General features: G+C 44.5%; 1 long non-coding RNA gene across 1 annotated transcript in view; it reads left to right on the top strand.

Annotated features, from left to right (window-relative positions):
- The window catches only part of LOC121039379 (uncharacterized), a 3,126-nt gene extending 2,264 nt beyond the window's left edge, over positions 1 to 862 (top strand). The window contains exon 3 of the long non-coding RNA XR_005794731.1: positions 260 to 862. This is a non-coding gene — a long non-coding RNA (uncharacterized LOC121039379). The remainder of the gene's footprint in view (positions 1 to 259) is intronic.
- Positions 863 to 6,866: the final 6,004 nt, after the last annotated feature.

The raw sequence follows: 6,866 nt of genomic DNA, 5'->3' as shown, positions 1-6,866 counted from the left end.
CCAGATGCAGGGCAAGGAGGGCTCACATGCCAGTTGGTGTTTCACAAAGCTCTCAGCTGTGGGGACTGTGGGCTGGAGAGCAGGCAGGCCAGAGGCAGGCAGGCCAGGTCGGATGAGAAACCATGGAGGCCTGAATGAAGGTGGTAGCAGAGAGATGGAAAGGAAAGGGCGATTTTCAGAGAAACCACCACAAGTTTCGTCCTCCATGGCCCTGTTCAATGAGCCGAATCTTTGCTTTCTGTGCTGCGGGTGTTTCAAGGCCAGAAGCTTTCTGTTTGCTCTGTGCACCTGATAACAGCACACTCCCTGCATTGCACGCTATGGAGAAATAACAACCACGACGGCACCAAAGGGCCTCAGCAATTTGCAACGCTGACTGACGGAGCAGCCCTGGACAGCTGGGCTTCCTTGAATGAGACTCCCTCCCTGGAAGTACACAGGTCTGCGTGACACCACTTGCTGGTGGCTGCAAGGGACGGGAAACTTGTGAGGACAGGGTCGCCTTTAGTTGTTTATGTAGTGCCAAGGGGTCCCACCACCTCTTTTGGACTCAGAGTTTCCTATCAAAACACACTCCCTAGAATAGCTGATGCAAATTCCATAGTAAGGGCTTAATTTAATACAAACTTCATTACAGTCACATCTTCCATCTAGATTTTATTTCTTGACACCGTTTTCTTTGTGGGCAACTGTTATCGGCAAAAGTCTTCACGGCCTGACCAGATCCACGGGAAAAGATACCACGGGCACACACATTTTTCCTAGTCCTCTTCCTTTTAAATGAGAAATTCTGTATAACATTTTCCATAAGTGAAAGAGAGGACTACTTCCTAGCTTTTTTTGGTTCTTTTTTTTTTTTTTTTTTTTTTTTTTTTGAACAGCAGACCTTCCTTTTGGATTTACATCAGCATTTAGCTAACTTCCTGAACACTTCACCCATTTCCTGAACTTATTCTGAGGAAGGAAAAACATCCTCCTTCAGAAATAAATGCAAATAATCGCAGAGATTATTTTTTATTAAATAAATCGTGTAAATGCAATGGAATTTCCTGCACAATGTGCATTTACCATTGGATATTTCTACAAAACTCTGTTGTGATCCTGTAGGAACCATCTCACTGACAGGTACTCTGAGGAATTATAACCATTGTGTAGCTATTCAAGAGATAAGTTCTGAACAGTTGGCAGTCTGTATTCTTGTTAAAAATATTTTTTACTGAAAAATCTGAACGCTAGGGGGAATTGTTTGCTTTAGGTCCCCAATTTGGAGGCTTTGTTTCTTTTAAAACAGGGTTCTCGTGACACCTCGTGGTGAATAGGGGAAGAACAACTTCGGGGCAGAATATCAACTGCATAGAGTGGGCCCAGTAGTTAGGATTTTCTTGTTTCTGCATTTCCTTGGGAGAAAACAAACCCCTTCTCAGCCTGTCCTGCCCGGGAATCCTGAGAAGTAGTGACATGGAAACAGCAACAGTTATGCATTTCTGGAGATGTTCTCTTCTCTTGATTAGTAATTCTTCAGAGGCAGCCCACCGCCTACGGCTAAACTGGTTCAATTGGAAGAATGAATAAAAAAATGTGAGACTTTTCAGAGGAAACACATCAATATGTCAAGCTGGGGTCAGGCTTTTAAGTTTTTAAATTTTTTAAATGAAAATATTTTCTCTGTATTTGTGAGCAGGCCTCCTCCCATTTAGCCATCTTATAGTGGAGAAAATGGTACTTGTCTGGTGAATAAATCTCAGGGGCATCTTAGAGATGTATTTTAGGCTGGCTTCTCATCATTCATGAATGCTTTACAGGGCCCTTCTTATGTTCTCTAGTGTTTGGCAGCAGTCGATTTGTAAAGAGAGAGGTGATAGGGATCTGAGAGAGGCCGCTTGTCTGCCATCTCTACCCCACCCCCGCCCAGCAGAAGTCCACGCGGAACAGATGGATATCCGCCCTCCTTGCAGCATCCCCAAGAAGAGACGCCTTCATCCATCACTCAGACTGATATTCCTCTGTAGGTCCAAGGCCCCCAGAATCCGGCCCCTTCCAGCATCACCTCCCACCTCTTCCTCAATAATAGCCTACATTCTAGTCAATCCCACCCACCCACGTCCAGCTTCCTATATACCCCAAGCTGCCTGCCTCATCCTTCTTGCTTTGTACATGTCGGTCCCCTCAGCCAGAAGGCTCTTTCCCTGCACGACCCTGGGCCCATTCTTCAAGATCCTGTTGTGGGAGTGTTCTTTCCCAGGAGGCTTTTGTGATCCAACCAAACAGAGCTGATAATGCCCTTCTGTCTGTCATCTCTCAACCTAGCTCAAATATCTGTAACTGCACATGTTCTACTACATTCTGTTGTTTATATGTGTCTCTCCCCCAGATGTCTACAAGCTTCTCAAGGACACGGACTGTTCTTATACCTAACGTCCTTTACATCAGCCATTTGTGGTGATAGCTTGTCCCACTTGGCTACATTGTTTTGATAGGAGCACATTAGGTGTGGGGCAACAACTTCAAGGAAGAGTTGACAATCAGGGGAGCGAGTCTTTGAACATGTATGGAACCTTTTATTATCCCAAATGACCTCAACCTTCACCCCCTCTGAGCAGTAAGATGGCTTCACAAAAATAATCTCTAAATTCCTGCCTGGGCCCAATACTGTAGGTTCTATAACTGGGGAAGCTGTGATCTAAAAATTTGGGGTCTGTGCAGGGAGTCTATAACTGTATACAAAATACTTATGTACACGTGTCCTTTTTCTGGGGAGATGCTCCATATCTTCATAGATGGGTCTATGATTTCAAAAGTTTAAATACCACTGATTAAGAATTGCTAACCAAAAGGGCAATGGGAGCTGACACCTTGAGTGCTTCAGGAGAGAGGCTTATAAGCCAGCATATGCCAAGCCCTGTTGTTTTTTACCCACTGCCCTTCACTAGAGTACACCTGCAGGTCTGATCCACAGTTTATTTTTTATTTTTTATTTTTTTTAAACGTTTATTTATTTTTGGGACAGAGAGAGACAGAGCATGAACGGGGGAGGGGCAGAGAGAGAGGGAGACACAGAATCGGAAACAGGCTCCAGGCTCTGAGCCATCAGCCCAGAGCCTGACACGGGGCTCGAACTCACGGACCGCGAGATCGTGACCTGGCTGAAGTCAGACGCTTAACCGACTGCGCCACCCAGGCGCCCCTGATCCACAGTTTAAAAAGAGAGGCTAAGAGGCTTGGCTGTGTTCCATTTGTGCTACATTAATGTCCCCCTAGTCAGGTTCTAAATGTAAGGCAAGGGTGTGGCCAGAAACCTTGCCAGCCCAAGATTATCTGTCTTTCCCCACATATAACATTTTCCTTCTCTGGGAAAGCAACTGCCCAGAGCCCCAAGTTCTGCCCAAGTGATCCAGGCTGATCCCTCAAGGTAACATCAGGAAACATGCACAAGAAGCCTGACTACTAAAAAATTCTGTCACTGTGGTCTGGGCATGCCAATTCCTATGATACTTTGGCTCCTTGATAGGAGATTCCATCTGCAAAGTAAATTGTGGCTGGCAGGGCAGACCTCATGGGTATGTGACCTGAACAGGTGTTCAGGGCCCCGTGCTTTATTTAATGCTCTACTGTTACCGTCTTGGAATTCTTAATAATTTCTGAACAAAAGACCCCATATTTTTACTTCACACTTGTTTTCACAAAATATGCTGAGTTGCTGCATATACCTGAAACAGTACCACATAGTGGAAAAAACATAAGCCTTGAATTTGACAGTTGGGGGTTCATATCCCCGTTCTGTAACTTCCTAGCTGTGTGAGCTTGAGTAGGTTACTTAACCTTTCTGAGCTTCACTATTCTTATATATAAAATACCAAAATGGTGGGGCACCTGGGTGTCTCAGTCAGTTGAGCATCCAACTTCCCACTCAAGTCACGCTCTCTCAGTTCATGAGTTCAAGCGCCACATCGAGCTCGCTGCTGTCACTGCAGACAGAGCCCACTTCAGCACCTCTGTCTCCTGCCTCTACCTTGCTTGCGTTCTCTCAAAAATAAATGAAACATTTTTTAAAAATAAAATAAAATACCCCAAATGGTGATCATAATATCTAACTTGTACAATTGTTGAGGCAATTAAACAGTATGTCATGCAGTAATTGGTAATGGTTTATAATAACAACAATTATTTGAAAGTAACTAAGTCAAGAAAGAATAAAATGCATTAGTGTGAAAGGCAGATCAAAATGAAACAAATAAGAAAGACATACACACAGACTTTTAGAGCTGGGTCAAGTTGCTTCCACCTTTGCCCTTCCGTTGCATTAGCACATAGTACCTGTAGAACACTTAAAAATACTGTATTATTATTAATCTTCCTTTATTAGTATAGTTTCCCCCTTTAAACTTCGAGGCCACTTAAGACCAGGGGTCCATCTATCTTTTAACAAGTATTTTCAATTCCTAGCACAAGGCCTGTCACGAAGTAGATGTTTTAATAAGTATTTGTTGAGAGAATAAACTAGTTCATTACATCATTTTATAATTGAGGAAGTGAGGCCCAGAGAAGTGAAGTGAGTTGCCAAAGCTCCCAGAGACTGTCCATGGCAAAGCTAACACTGGAGCCCCCTCTGTTTGTTTTGAAGGGATTGCCTAGGGGCCCCATGTGGCCCCAGTCCTTGGAGCTATTAGACACAGTCTTTACTGCTTGCCAAGTTGCAATTATCAGATTACCTGGCAAATGCTTGAGCCTTTTATACAAATACATATTTATTTATTTATTTGGAGTAAAAAATCAGAGGGGAAGAATAGCCACTGGAGCTAGAATATGCTTGAGACTCTCCCAGGAAACTTCTGGAGAAAGCAATCCATCAGATCACCTTCATTGAGCTCACTATTCTGGGGCAGCTCACTATTCTGGGACTTTGCTTTCTCCTTCCCCAAGTGCTCCCATTCATGAGATTCTCTTCTGTGATGCTGATGTCCTGGATGTGATTGATTACCTGCTCCTATCTGGGGGACCTGAGAGTGACCTTCTGGATGCATTTGTAAGGAACCAGCTTGGAAACAAAAACAAAACCTTGAAGGCATCCTCTGGTTGGCCTGAGATAAGGGGACCGCAGAGTCTTTTTTCATTAGTCTAGCAAAACAATCCAAACAATAAAAATCCATAAGAAAATATTCTGCTTCCAGGGACTTAAAAGACACTCCTCATTTCACCCACCCCATCAACATGACACCATCCCTACTGCAGGAAAAACAAATGTGTTTGTGGGAGGAGAGGAAGAGGGGAAAGAAGAGAAGGAAAGGAGAGGAACAGAGAAAGGGAGGAGGGAGGAGAGGTGGGAGGCAGGGAGAAGGTGAAGAAATAGACAAAGACAGAGACAGACTGCATATACTTGGAGAGAGATGAAGGACTAATGTTTACCTGCGTGATCCCAGGAGGCTAAATCAAATCATCCGAATGAGTCAATGCAAATCCCTTTGTCAAGTCCAACTGGTATGTAATCATTCTTGTGTGGGGCAGGAGGGGGCTGGGGGGGGGGGTACAGTGAGAGGGTCTGGGTTTGAGTTTTCCCTGAATGCCAATTTGTTGTGTGAACACGGACACGTTATTTCAAGTCCTGGGCCTCAGTTTTCTCATCCAGAAGTGGGGGGAAGCAGATGAAATAAACCATGCGAAAGTAATTTGAAAAAATAGAGTGTGAGACAAGCAAACACAGTCTCGAATTTACACTCGAGCTAGATCCATTCCATTTAAATCAAAACAGGCTTCAGTGCGCCTGCAGCTCAGCTTCTCACGGGCTCAGTAAAGTTTTCTACCTCGTGTTTTTAAGATAAATGAATACCGAATCCAATGATCTTGTCACATCATTACAAACTCATTCCACATCATGGATACCACTCGTGGAGATCATACTATAAAAAGAAAAAGGCACATGTTTATTCACCATCATTCAACACGCTTTTTAATGTGGAAAGGGCAGATCTGGTTAGCAGTGCCATCTGGTTCAGATGCCGGCTCTGCCGTCACGTGCTGTGTGACCACGGTCGAGTTTCTCAGCCTCACCCAACCTCACTCTTTCCACTTGGGATGCGGAAGCACCTCCCTCTCTGTGCTGTTACCATGAGGGCTGTGCTTAGCACAACTGCTGGCAAATGTTGGAGCCTCTGCTGACCCTCGCTATACGCTCAGTCCTAGAATGGAAAATGTGTGGTTCTTTCCCTTCTCCTGTCCTCTATTTCTTTCTTCTCTCCATATCCCCTCTCCCACTTATTCAAGTGTCTTTCTAGTGCCCCCAAAGTAAAGCCTTGGATCTGAGTGTCTGCATTTCTATGAAGGCTTGAGATGGGAAATGAAACCACTATTTTATGATTGTGTATCTGTCTTAGATGTCAGCAATGAAAAGACTCTAGAAAACTTACATAGAAGGGAATTTATTAAAAGGAGTATTGGAGGATAGAACTGGGTAACATCAAGGGAGATTCTAGTGCTGGGCAGGAAGCAAGGGGGTACAGTGAGAAATCTGGGTTTGAGTTTTGGCTTGGATGATAATTTATTGTGCGAACACAGACATGTCATTTTAAGTCCAGGGACTCAGTTTTCCAATCCAGAAGTGGAAAGTCAGCGGGCGAGGCCAAAGGAGTCACAGTAATGGTGTCTTGGCAGGAGTATTTGGTCAGCATGCCAGTTCTGCTACTTTTGAACAAATGACTTCCAGCTGTCTCCATGGATAACCACCAACCACATCCATGTTCTTGTATTGCTCCCCTGAGGCTCCCAGTTCAAGGGAAGACCACTGGGTGGGCTAAGCCTAAGTCAGTTGCCCACCATCAGATTTGGCCAGGCCAAGGGCGTGTGTGTGTGTGTGTGTGTGTGTGTGTGTGTGT

Source organism: Herpailurus yagouaroundi, unplaced genomic scaffold (assembly GCF_014898765.1).
Source record: "Herpailurus yagouaroundi ecotype Mexico unplaced genomic scaffold, PumYag 180, whole genome shotgun sequence".
Classification (NCBI taxonomy): domain Eukaryota; kingdom Metazoa; phylum Chordata; class Mammalia; order Carnivora; family Felidae; genus Herpailurus; species Herpailurus yagouaroundi.
This window is presented reverse-complemented; position numbering and strand designations above follow the sequence as displayed.